General features: G+C 45.4%; 1 protein-coding gene across 4 annotated transcripts in view; it reads right to left on the bottom strand.

The window, feature by feature from the left end:
- The window catches only part of Gatad2b (GATA zinc finger domain containing 2B), a 72,914-nt gene extending 65,001 nt beyond the window's left edge, over positions 1-7,913 (bottom strand). For all 4 annotated transcript variants that reach the window (XM_057793464.1, XM_057793465.1, XM_057793466.1 and 1 more), the window contains exon 1: positions 7,773-7,913. The gene's annotated coding sequence lies outside the window, so the exon portion shown is untranslated. The remainder of the gene's footprint in view (positions 1-7,772) is intronic.
- Between the last annotated feature and the right edge of the window lie 6,181 nt (positions 7,914-14,094).

Raw genomic sequence — 14,094 nt, 5'->3', positions numbered from 1 at the left:
AAGGGCAGCCTAAGAAAGCCAAGACCCTGTCAAAAATTAAATGAATGAATGAATGAATGGGCCAGTGAGATGACTCAGTAAATAAAGGCGCCTGAGAGACACACAGAGAGAACTCAACACTTGTTCTTTCAGGAGATGTGCATTCAGTTCCTATCACCTACATGGTGGCTCCTGTCTGTAACTCTAGTTTCAGGGAACCCAATGACTTCTCTTGGCCTCCACAGACACCAGGTACACATAGTCCACATAAATACAGAGACAAAACACTTATATGCACAAAATAAAAAGTAAAAATAAATGACAAGAAGTAAGGCTTCGTTGAAAAGATGACATTTAGTCAGTGGCTCAAGTCTGTAATCCCAATACTTCAGAGACTGAAGCAGTAAGATAAGTTCCAGGCTACCTCAGGCAAAATAGTGGATTTGGCCTACAGAGTGAACCCTTACCTAAAAAATGAATACATACACAGATAAATTAATAAGTTCATACATACATAAAGCAAGGAACTGGAGAGGTGGCTCAGTTGTTGCAAACACTGGCTGCTTATTGCATGGGGCCCAGATTCAATTCTCAGCACTCACAAGACAACTGGGGGGGCAGCCGGGCGATGGTGGCGCACGCCTTTAATCCCAGCACTCGGGAGGCAGAGGCAGGCGGATCTCTGTGAGTTCGAGACCAGCCTGGTCTACAAGAGCTAGTTCCAGAACAGGCTCCAATGCCACAGAGAAACCCTGTCTCGAAAAACCAAAAAAAAAAAAAAAAAAAAAAAAAAGACAACTGGGGGGAGGGGGATCCTGACTCCCTCTTCTGGCCTTCAAGGGCATCAGGGATATAAGTAGTACACAGACATTTATGTTGGCAAGATACCCACACACATAAAGTAAAAAGAAAATATGGCATTGAAGCAATTATTCGAAAGAAATGTGGCAATTAGCTGTATCTCAGAGTAGAAAACTAGCTATTTTCTGACAGGCACTCATCGGAGCATTTGGGAGGCTGAGGCAGGAAGATGAGGAATTCCCGGCCAGCATGAACTCTGTGGTGAGTCATAAACAAACCACAGTTTATGCAAAAGAGGATTAACAGTAGGAGAGGCTAGAGATTTAGCTCAATTGTAGACTAACCTAGTACGGGACAGGCCTGGATTCCCCCCCCCAAACATATTCAAAAAAAAGGGAAAAAAGGAAGCATGCTGGTCCACACCGAGAAACCCTGTCTCGAAAAACCAAAAAACAACAAAAAAAAACCAAAAAAACTTTGTTGAGTCTGTTTTATTTGGGCTGTGTGGGGGAGAGTAATAATCCCAGAGTTTATAATACCAGAATTTGGGAGGCTGAGACAGACACAGGTGCATCTCTGTGAAACCTTGTCTCAAAAAAAAAAAAGGAAAAAGAAAGAAAATAAAATTCTCTATGCTTAGTGTTCACTTTGTTCCTTTATTCTCTTCTTCCAGAATTTTACATCTATATTCTCTCAAAAACTCACTATAAATAAGCCCTCCAGCTAACACTTGCAATCCCTTACAATTATACTAAAAATTTATTATTCTTTTTTTTTTTGGTTTTTCAAGACAGGATTTCTCTGTAGCTTTGGTGCCTGTCCTGGAACTAGCTCTTGTAGACCAGGCTGGCCTCGAACTCCCAGAGATCCGCCTGCCTCTGCCTCCTGAGTGCTGGGATTAAAGGCGTGCGCCACCACTGCCCGGCTAAAAATTTATTATTCTTGACACCTAAATTCTCCTCTCATCCCAGTATGTATTTTAGAAGATTATAAATTTTACTCTCCCCTATACAGCACAAATAAGACAGACTCAACAAAGTTTTTTTGGTTTTTCGAGACACGGTTTCTCTGTGTAGCCCAGGGTGTCCTGGAACTCAATCTGTAGACCAGGCTGGCCTTGAACTCCCAAAGATAAACCTAAATCTGCTGGGATTAAAGGCCTATGCCACCATCACCACCACCACTGGCTGATCAGGCATCTTAAAGTAGTAAGTAGTAAGTCTGTCAGGTTCAGGTAACAGTTAACATGAGTTATCTAAAAAATGTATATCAGTCAGGTATAATATACAATAAGAGAAGATTTCAACAACTAACATTTTGCTTAATTTCTTTAGCAACCTACTGAAAAATATTTTTAAAAATTGCCAGTTATCGTTTCGGACACCTTTAGTCCCAGCACTAAGAAGGCAAAGTTGAACATGCCTCCATGACTTTGAGGCCAGCCTGGTCTACACAATGAGTTCCAAGCATAATGAGACCTTGTCTCAAATTCTAATACTACTACTAATAAATTAAAATTGAAGGTGAGTGTAGGCACATACACCTGTAATCCCAGAATTTGGGAGGCTGTATTCAGAGAAGCAGGAGTCTCAGGCCAGCCTGGACTGTGCAGTAGAATCCTAACTCAAAAACCTAAATAAGTAAATAAGTAAAAAAATAAGCAAACACACTGGGCTGGAAAGATGGCTCAGAAGTTAAGAGCATTGACTGTTCTTCCAGAGGTCCTGAGTTCAATTCCCAGCAACCACATGGTGACTCCCAACCATCTATAATGAGATCTGGTTCCCTCTTCTACCCTACAGGAAATACATGTAAGAAGAACACTATATACATGATTAATAAATCTTAAAAAAAAATACGCAAACACTCCAGGCAGTGGTGGTGCACTCCTTTAATCCCAGTACTCAGGAAGTAGATGTAGGTAAATCTCAGTGAGTTCAAAGTCAGCTTGGTCTATAAAGCAAGTTCCAGGACAGCCAGAGTTGTTACACAGAGAAACCCTATCTTGAAACTCCCCCTCTTAAAACAAAAAAAGACAAACATACCAGGTGGGATGGCACACACCTTTAATCTTAACACTGGGAAGAAAGCTAAAGCAGAAAGATCACATTGGAATTGAAGACCAGCATGGGCTACAGTAAGAAACTGTCCCAAAAAGTTCACATAGCAAAGATGTACAATCATCTTTCATATCTGGGATTTGAACATTTCATACCTCAAAAAAAAAAAAAAAATTGCCAGGCAGGGTGGCATAGGCATTGCTGCTACAATCCCAAACTCTTGATAGTTTCTGGCCAGTTGCAGGCAATACAAAGCAGTGGCAAATTAAGGGATTCTAAGGAAAACACTGCACATCACAGAGCCAACCTGTTAAGCCTTAATGACCATGTGTCATTGCTCTATTTGATGAACTCAGGTTGCATTGACACATTTCATTAATCCACCAGAGAAGGGGTCTACTTCAAATCTAGACCTATTCACAGGGATTTTTGTCATTACAGAAGGATTCCTGCTTCATCAATTGAAGTCCCCAAAAGTCCCCAAATGGCATACAGAAAAAATTTCAGACTACTGAATATAAACAAGAACAGACACTTTCTTCCCCAAAACCAGACACTTCCACAAAAACCAATTTCCTTTCCATGCTTAATCAAAAGCAAGTGAATGGTAACTGTGTGGTATCATCTTGGTAGGATTTTTCCTAAGCAACACAATAGGTGGACAGTTTTATGCCAGAACTAGATTTGGAATCTCGGGTATTATCTTTTTTTTTTTTCTCCTTTCCTTTCAATATGCCTCAGAAAGTGCTTGGTATTGTATGTTGACATCTAAGGACACTGGGTTGTAAGTCCTGCAAAGGTCTGAAAAACAAAGCCATTTACGGCTCAAGCAGTTGTTTTCATCAACCAAACCTATTTGGTTTTTCTCAGTAAGTCAAGCAGCATGAGACTCCTGAGCTAGTGCAGAGGGGCTGCTTGTTAGCAAGTCTCCTAATAGGATGGCTGTAACACAGAATGTGCTCCAGAGTCTAAAGACTAGTACAGCACAGCTATTTCCCTACACAGCTAGGAGAGCAAGAAGAAAACAATCAGTTAAACTGAGGTAAGAGGTCTGTTTGGCAAACAGCATATATAGTTCACTGCTTAAAACAAGGAGAGCAAGCAGTGGTGGCCCACCAGGTCAGGCTGATCTACAGAGAGAGTTCTAGGACAGTCAGGAATACACAGAGAAACCATGGGGGGGGGATCCTGAGACACCACCATAGATTAAAGTTTTACAGGCATCAACGACACCTTTTCAACCCTGCTGCTGTGCTCTTTCTAGATAGGACTGACTAGTGGAACCAAGAGAGGTGATAAGAGACTCCATTGCCCACAACAAAGAGAGGTAAACACACAGACTTTATGCCTCAAAGTCTCTAATTTGCTATAAAACAGAGGATGATAACCTTGAACTCCTGATCCCTCGCTCAGGATAAAAGGCCTGAACCAGTTTTTTTGTTTTGTTTGGATTTTTTAGTTGGGTTTTGTTTTTTGTTTGTTTGGTTGTTTTTTTGAGACAGGGTTTCTTTGTGTAGCTTTTGAACCTACCCTAACCTATCCTACACTCGCTCTGTAGCCCAGGCTGGCCTTGAACTCAGAGATCCGCCTGCCTCTGCCTCCCAAGTGCTGGGATTAAATGTCCACCACTGCCCGGCTCACTGGTTGTTGTTTTAAGAAACGGTTTTAACTCAGTAGCTCTAGTTATCCTGATTTGTTCTAGCTATCCTAAACTTTATGTAGTCCATGCTGCCTCAAACTGTCACAGTCCTGTTTCCCGAGTGTTGGGATTATAGTCACGAGTTCAGGAAACAGACTTTGTAAAGTAATTTAGAGCTGTGAGGGTCAGAAAAACTTCCTCATACATCTGTCTCCCTGTGGCCCTATCCTAAACACCATTTAAGACAGCTCTGTTTCTAAAACAAGTATTTAATGTAGCGTCTATTCCAACCCTGTTGAGACGATATCTAAACAGGAAGTTAACAGACATGACACAGTCAGAGGAAGCAAACCACAGTGCCATAAAGATGGATGCTGCTGTCAAGCACAAATCACTCTCACCTCATTAAAAATGTTCTGAACCAAAGAACAGGTAGCATGAAAGTCTAAAAACCTCATCTCTTCTCAAACTAGGTCATTCAACCTACAGGTCCAGCCTTCTGATTCCTATTAATACCTACCTACCTCTTTCCACAATGACTTTCACTGGTACCAGACTGAAAAGTCTATCATCAGTCATACCGGACCAACAGTCACCATGAACTATTTATATACCTACCTTCTTAAAAACCCAAGGAAAGTCTAAGCCTGGCCCAGACTAGTATCTGTGGTGGACTAACAGACGGACAACAGGTAAGTCTTCCCTCAAAATGAACTTAACCCCACCACTATCTTTGATATCACCCGAAGATGCTTCCTTACCAATCAAGAACACACACAAACAAATGTTACTACTATTCTAGAACATAATTCTGTATGTGTGTGAGAGACAGAGACAGAGAGACAGACAGACCAACCGACCCTGGACATGTAGTTATAGACATTCATGTGGGTGCTGGGAATTGAACTTGGGTCCTCTGGGAAGAGCAGCCAGTGCTCTTAATCACTGAGCCTTCACCAGTCTCCCTCTAGGACTTTTTTTTTTTTTTTTTTTTTGCTTTTTCGAGACAGGGTTTCTCTGTGGTTTTGGAGCCTGTCCTGGAACTAGCTCTTGTAGACCAAGCTGGTCTCCAACTCACAGAGATCCGCCTGCCTCTGCCTCCCAAGTGCTGGGATTAAAGGCATGCGCCACCACCGCCCGGCTTCCCTCTAGGACTTTTAATTTAATTTAATTTTTTGTTTTGTTTTTTGAGACAGGGTTTCTCTGTAGCTTTGGAGCCTGTCCTTGAACTAGCTTTTGTAGACCTGGTTGGCCTCAAACTCACAGAAATCTGCCTGCCTCTGCCTTCCCAGTGCTGCGATTAAAGACATGTAACACCACCACCTTGATCTAGGACAATTCTTATCAAGACTTCTCCCGGGGGCTGAAGAGATGGCTCAGTGGTTAAGAACACTGCCTGCTCTTCCAAAGGTCATGAGTTCAATTCCCAGCAACCACATGGTGGCTCACAACCATCTGTAATGAGGTTTGGTGCCCTTTTCTGGCCTGCAGAGAGAGAGAGAGAGAGAGAGAGACAGACAGACAGACAGACACACACACACACACACACACGCAGAATATTATATACATAATAAATAAATTATAATAAAAATATAAATTAAAGTGGCTATCCTCCTTCAAGGAGGGGCGGTTGAGGCACGTGCCTTTAATCCCAGCACTTGGGAGGCAGAGTCAGGTGGATCTCTGTGAGTTCTAAGCCAGCTTAGTCTACGAGAGCTAGTTCCAGGACAGGCTCCAAAGCTACACAGAAACCCTGTCTCTAAAAAACAAAAATCAAAAATAAAAACAGATTTCAAGGAAGAATTAAAGAAACAGCAATAAAAGAAAACACTCAATTCTCAAACAGGATGATCTCCAACAGCATACAGACACTATAGGGATGCCAAGAGGAACATCAGTATCGTGCTGCAGGAGGGACACTGGATGGCTGACAGACAGATGTGGGAGGGGAAGGTTTAATTTCACTCTGTACCACATTCATCTGTTGCTACTCAAATTATAAATTTCTAGAAAATAAAATGTCCTAAAACTACAAAAGCACCAGCTCTTCTCCAACCCACATGGTTTGTAAAATCTACTTTTACTCCAGCATCAAGCTCGAATTCAAATCTTTTGGATACTGGCATGAAAACACTGCCTCCTTGCTAAAATGGGTTTTAATTGATATTATTCCCACCTCTAACACGCACACAAAAGCCCTTCAAGCAATCATTTACCAGATGAGAAAACTGGTTCTCAGGAAGCGACCTTACTTTCCAGAAGAGTACAGGGAAAACACTGTTAACTTCGGCATCCACATGCTACCCACCAGTAAAGCCTCCATCTCCACCTCAGTGCCAGGCCTTACGAGCTAACATCCTAAGTTTGAAGGGAATTCGGTGCTGGGGATGCACTCAGAAGGCAGTACACCTTTACAAAGTGGGGAAGCTATCCCGGGACGGCGATGAACACCTAAATCCCCACGTTCACGGGAGTAACTAGCTTCTTCAGAAACTGAGCTCAAGGAGGCAAAAAGTACTCTAAGTTCTGGTTTGGTCGGGAAAGGTAAGTTGCAGTTCCATCAACCCGCTGGAACGAGCTGGAAGAAATCCAGTGTGTCCGAGAAGCCCAGCTGAGCAAAAGGGTAGTTTAGTTGCTTTACAAGGTAAGTAACCCACACAAGTCAGGACAATTTCCTACGGAGGGCAAGGGAACGGGGGACGACGAAATAAAGGGGTAGGTTCTGCACTCCTGATCCTTTCCCCAAATAAAGATAATTATTCTGTGCTCACTTCACCCTTAAGGATCCCCCTTTCGTCCCATCCGCCGTCAAACACAAGACTCAGTGCAGGGCAGGGAGCGGCCCCCGCACCCTGAGGGCACCATTGGGGGCGGAGAGTTAAAAACACGGAGGGGAAGACGCTCCGGTGGAAAAGAGGGGAGCATGCATGGCGGGCATGAGGTACTGAGTGAAAAGGGGGATGGCGAGGGAGGGGAGAAAGAGTAAAAAAGGAGACACGAAGGGACAGCAGCCGGGTCGCGCGAGGCCTAAGTGAAAGACCCGGGCGCGCGCGCGGAGGGGGAGGGGAAGAGGTGAAGGGGAGCGCGAGGCGGGGGCGCGCGGGCCGGGCTGGGGGAGGGGACGCCAGGCGGGGGCGCGCGGGCGGGCGTCGGCTCGCGGGCGCTTCCCCTCCCCCCGCCCTCCACCTTTCCCTTCCCCCACCGCCGCCTCCTCGCAGCCTCGCTCCCTCCGTCGCTCCCCACCGCCCCCGGGCGGGCTGGCGGCCAGGCTGGCCTAGGCCAGAGCTCCTCACCTGGTAGCGGCGGCGGAACTCCCGACTAGGTCGCCTCTACAGGCGGCGGCGAAGGCGTCGAAAAAAGAGGCGGCGACGGCACAGTGGGATCCAGACCCCACTGGCGGGTCCAGGAACGGGGGTGGGGGAGGGGGCGGGCCGGGTCGGGGAGGGCGGGCGGGCGGAGCAGACACTGCGGTACAGACAGGGGCAGCAGCGGCGGCGGCGGCTGCACCGGCGGCGGCGGCACCACACAAACAAGGACGCTGATTGGGCAGCTGCCAAGCGCCTCGACTCCGCCTTAACCACACGCCACGACGCCCATTGGAGGACTCTAGCCGGCTACCCGCCCTCCTCGTCTTGCTCGTACCAATAGAAAACGGGATACCGAGACTTCACCCCACCCTTGAGGAGTGGGTGGCTGGAGAAGTTGTGATTGGCGTCAAGAAGGCCCAATCAGAAAAGAAGAAGGGGGATGGTCTAGCGGGGGCGCGTTAATGGGTACCTCGGCCAGTCCCAGACACATCCGGGTCTTCGACAGCCCATTAAGTGTCGGGGGTCAGAAAATCGCTTCAGGCTGCAACTTTACCTTGGAGACGTTTTGGTCCCCAGGCAGCCGCCGTACCACCTAGTCTCTTAAAAAACCGGGATTCTCCTTTGACCAGCACTCATTCTTTCACGTCTAAAGATGGAGACTGGGATCGGTGCTGTGCTCTGCGTTTGGGTGGGTGGTGTTTCATCGCGACAGAATCCATGAATTTAAGGACAGAACTCGCTTTAGGGGCTTGGGCCTTGTCTCTCTGGGGTGTGGCCTGCCTTATGCTGCCAAGGCCTTGGGCTCCTGTGTTAATTTACTCCTGGTCGGTCCTTAATTGACTGTACCATAACAGCAGGGGAAAAAAATCAAAACCTAACAATTAGCTAAATGCACTGATAAATTACGGTGTTCATAGCGTGTTCTCTGGGATCTGGTCTTTTTCTGTTCACAGTGAGGAGACAATTTCCCACCCCACCCGACTGCAGTAGCCAAGTCAGGGCCCAGCTTCTCTTGCTAGCCTGGCGACCTCCTCCTACTTCCTCGAAGCAGTTAGGCCCGCCTACATTCAGCGTTTTAGAGCACTTAACCATAAGTATTCATTCGAGCGCCTTAGAGATGAGAACTAATTATCACCAAAATAAGCACGTTTAAAGAATAATATTTCGGGAAACCAGAGATTGTGTGCGTGGCAGTGTGCTGAGAGCTTCAGATGAATTCTTACTCTGAGAAGTAGGTAGTGGTCATCGTAGTTTACAGATGCGGGAAATGAGGTGTAGATCGAAAGACTTTCCAAAATTACTCATGTGGCAAAGTTGGAATTTAAGCCTACGTGTATTGAAGTGTAAGAGATTAAGCCATTTGCCAACGGTAGACTGCTAACCACCAAGCGCTGGTTAAGAGCCAGAAATAACTAGTTCCAGAGACAGTTGAACGTTTTTGTTGTTTCTTGGTTTTGTGTGTTTTTTGTTTTTTTTTGTTTGTTTGTTTGTTTTTTTGTAACAGAGTTTCTCTGTGTACTCCTGGCTGTCCTGAAACTCATTCTGTAGACCAGGCTGACCTCAGACTCAGAGATCTGCCTGCTTCTGCCTCCGGAGTGCTGGGATTAAAGTCGTTCATCGCCATCACCACCACTACCACCACCTGGCTAGAACACTTTTTTTTTTTTTTTTTGGATTTTCGAGACAGGGTTTCTCTGTGGCTTTGGAACCTGTCCTGGAACTAGCTCTTGTAGACCAGGCTGGTCTCGAACTCCCAGAGATCCGCCTGCCTCTGCCTCCCGAGTGCTGGGATTAAAGGCGTGTGCCACCATCGCCCGGCTAGAACACGTTTTATTTATTTATTTATTTGTTTGTTTGTTTGTTTGTTTGTTATGTATACAATATTCTGTCTGTGTGTATGCCTGCAGGCCAGCAGAGGGCACCAGACCCCATTACAGATGGTTGTGAGCCACCATGTGGTTGCTGGGAATTGAACTCAGGACCTTTGGAAGAGAGCAGTGCTCTTAACCACTGAGCCATCTCTCCAGCCCCTATAACACATTTTTTTAAAATCACTATGAAAATGGAATTGTAAGGCTGGCATAGTGGTACACAGGGGCAATCACGGGACTTGGGGCTGAGGCTTCAGAGGTTAACCTAGGCTAAGTATGAAAACGCTGTTTCAAAGGTTTCTTTAAATGGGTCCTCAATGACCTAAACACTTGCTGCTCTTCTAGAGAATCCAGGCTCTGTTCCCAGCACCACGTGCTAGCTCACCACCATTTTGTTAACTCCACTTGAGAAGAAGCCCTCCTCTGACTTCCCTGAGCACCAGACACTCACATTATGGTACATATACATATATGCAAGCATAAAATAATTTGTTTGTTTTGGTTTTTGAAACAGGATTTCTCTATGTCGGTCTGGCTATCCTGGAACTTACTTTGTAGACCAGGCTGACCTCGAACTCAGATTTCCAATCTACCTGCCTCTGCCTCCTGATTTGCTGGCATGAAAGGCGTGCGCCAATACTTCCCGACCTCAAAATAATTTCTTTCTTTCTTTCTTTTTTTTTTTAGACCAGGCTGGCCTCAAACTCACAAAGATCCCCCTGCCTCTGCCTCCCAAGTGCAGGGATTAAAGGCATGTGCCACCACCACCCGACCTAGATTTTACTTTTTTAAAGTTGGTGTGTATGAGTGTTTTATCTCCATATTTGTGGATACACCATGTATATACCCAGTGTCCAAGGAGGTCAGAAGAAAGCATCAGTTCCTTTGGAAGAGCAGGCAATGCTCTTAACCACTGAGCCATCTATCCAGCCCCAGAAAGAGATATCTTGATTGAGGGAGCCATTATGGGGTTAGCAAAAAACCTGGCTCTAGAAAAATTCCCAGGAATCCACAAGGATGACCCCAGCTAAGACCCTAAGCAATAGAGGAGAGGGTGCCCGAACTGGCCTTGCCCTGTAGTCAGACTGATGATTATCTTAAATATCACTATAGAACCTTTGTCCCACAACAGATGGAAACAGAGGCAGAGACCCACATCGGAGCACTGGACTGAGCTCCCAAGGTCCAGTTGAAGAGTGGAGGGAGTGAGAATATGAGCAAAGAGGTCAATACCATGAGAGATTCACCCACTGAAACAGTTTAACTGATGGGAGCTCACCAACTCCAGCTGGACTGGGAAGAAACAAGCATAGGACCAAACTAGTTCCTCTGAATGTGGTTGACAATTGCATGGTTGGGGCAGACCGAGGGGCCACTGGCAGTGGCACTGGGATTTATCTCTACAACACGTACTGGCTTTTTGGGATCCTATTCTCTTTGGATGTATACCTTGCTCAGCCTAGATGTAGTAGGGAGGACTCTGGACCTTCCACAAAGCAAAGTGCCTTACCCTCTCTTAGGACTAGATGGGGGTGGGGTGTGAGGGTGTGAGGAGGGAATAGGAGGAGGAGAGGAAGTGGGAATTTGGATTGGTATTTTTTTTAATCTAATAAATTTAAAAAAAGAAAAACAAAAAAGATATGTAGGAAGAAAATAATAAAGAACAAACTCAGAAACCATAGACAGAGCCTACAAATATGCAGGTACCATTATGTTTGTGCACCTATGCATCTGCGGACATCAGAGGTCATGGGGACTCTCCCAAAGTTGTTCACCTTTTTTTTGAGTCAGAGTCTCACTGAACCCAAGACTGCAGAGTGGATCTGAGGGAGCACCAAGCCCTAGGGATCCTGCTGTCTCTTGTTTCTCCTCAGCTGTAGGATTACAGATGCATACAAGCCCAAGTTAGGCGAATGCTGGGGATCAGAATGCAGGCACCATACTCAGCACCGAGTGCTCCAGCTCCTCAGCCCTCCGCTTGTCACATACTCATGTTTTCCGTGTGAATGTGTGTGTGTGTGTGTGTAAGTGAGTGTATGCGTGAGTGAGTGTGTGTATGAGTGTATGGGCCCATGCTCTGTGTTCCACATATGAGGTCACGGGACAATTTATATGACTCAGTCCTCTCTTTTCACCATATGGGGTTCCAGGAATGGAACTCAGACTCCCAGACTTCATGGCAAGTACCTTGACTTTGTGAGCCATCTTGCTGTACCCTCTTTTTTTTTTTTTTTTTTTTTTTTTTTAAACTGGAACTCACTCTGTAGTCCAACTTGGCCTTGAACTTGTGGCAATCCTCCTGCCTCAGCCTCCCAACTGTTGAGATTACAATACTGAGCTATTATACCTGGACCATACACCTAATTCTTATTTTAAAGTAAAACAAACATACAAATGTTTGCAGTCTAGTATTGAGTCCAAATGAATAAATAACATGACCTTGAGTTATTAGGTTTAGAATCTTGGGTCTGCATCTTACTAGTTCTATGATTGTTGTATGTGTACAAATTAGTTTTGGGGCCAGGTGGTGGTGGCACACGCCTTTAATTCTAGCACTTGGGAGGCAGATCTTTGTGAGGTCAGGCCAGCCTGTTCTACAGAGCTAGTGCCAGGACAGGCTCCAAAGCTACATAGAGAAACCCTATCTCAAAAAAAAAAAATCCTTTTTTGTTATCAATGCCCTTGTTTGCCCATTTGTACAATGAGAATGCTAAATATAACTCATATGGGATTGTAAAATAACACATCTTAAATATTCAGGGCAGTGAAGTATTCAGGGCAGTGCCGAGAACAAGAATGTAGTATTTGTGACTGGAGAGGGCTGGCTCCACAGTGAAGAACACCATTGTTCCAGAGGACCCACTTCCTGGCCCCCACATAGCAGTTCATATCATCTATAATTCAGGGAGCTGATGCCCTCTTCTGGCCTCGTCAAGGACCAGGCACACATGTGGCACACAGGCACACATATAGCCAAAACACTCATACACACAAAATTTTATAAAAAAGAATGTAATATTTGATACATATAGTAATTAGGAACTATGAAAATTTTTCTCTAATGTTCTAGCAATTTTACAATCTTAGCTTCAAATTCAGCTTGTTTATATTCTAACTCCATCATCTTCAGATTTTGCTGACACTTTTGAGTCACTAAACACGTGATAAAACACCTAGTGTACATCTTGTGTTTGTGGTTAGCAGAGTTTTACACTAAGCCAGGCACTTGCTCCTGTTATTCCATTTGGTGAGGGTTTTGCAGGGAATGACACAAAACCATTGTTCTTACAGAATAAATTCTTTATTAATTTGTAGGTGGTGGAGCGAACATGCCACCATGTGGATGTGGATGTCAGAGGACTCTGTGGGTGTCAACTCCCTCTTTCCATCTTGTGGATCCTGGCTATCAAACTTGGGCCCTCGGGCTGGTCAGGAGCCTCTACCTGCTGGACCACCTTGAATAAATTCTCTTTCTTTTAAAAAAAAAAAGATTTATTTATTAATTATGTATACAGTTTTCCCTGCATGTATGCTGCAGGCCAGAAGAGGATACCAGATCTCATTGCAGATTGTTGTGAGCCACCATGCGGTTGCTAGGAATTGAACTCAGGACCTCCTGATGATCAGACAGTGCTCTTAACCTCTGAGCCATCTCTCCAGCCCCCTTGATAAATTCTTTTTTTTTTTTTTTTTTTGGTTTTTCGAGACAGGGTTTCTCTGTGGTTTTGGAGCCTGTCCTGGAACTAGCTCTTGTAGACCAGGCTGGACTCGAACTCACAGAGATCCTCCTGCCTCTGCCTCCCAAGTGCTGGGATTAAAGGCGTGCGCCACCACCGCCTGGCCCTTGATAAATTCTTAACTGCGAGCTTTATCCATCATCACTAACTGCTGTGTGAAGGAGCAGGCCGTCCTCTGGAATCCTTTATCCATCATCACTAACTGCTGTCTGAAGGACCGGACCGACCTCTGTAATTCTTTATTCTTCTGTCATACCACAGCCTGCCTTCCCTCTACTCCAGTCCTTCCCCCACCTCTCCCAGGACCACCCCTCCTCTGCCTCCCCCCCCCAAAAAAGAGCAAGCCTCCCAGAGACATCAATCAGGCAGACAAGGGCACAACAAGGTACAATGAGACTAGGCACAAAATAAACAAAGGAGACAATAACGATAGATTAGGAGAAACCCCCACATCAGGGCTGAATAAGGCGACCCAGCAGAAGGAAATGAGTCCCAAGAGCAGGCAAAAGAGTCAGAGACACCCCACCCTGTAAGGTTTATCATGGTGATCTGAGAACCATGGAATGCCACAACAGACCTCACACGGTGGGGGGGCATGAAAGGCCTAAGTGGGCACAAGAGAGGAGAGAGAGGACCATGAGGGCAAGGGTATTTTTTTTAAAGACAAGGTTTCTCTGTAACGTTGGAGCCTGTCCTGGA

This window comes from Chionomys nivalis, chromosome 18 (assembly GCF_950005125.1).
Source record: "Chionomys nivalis chromosome 18, mChiNiv1.1, whole genome shotgun sequence".
In the NCBI taxonomy this organism is placed as follows: domain Eukaryota; kingdom Metazoa; phylum Chordata; class Mammalia; order Rodentia; family Cricetidae; genus Chionomys; species Chionomys nivalis.
Note: the sequence above shows the minus strand (reverse complement) of the source record. Positions and strands in the feature narration are given on the sequence as shown.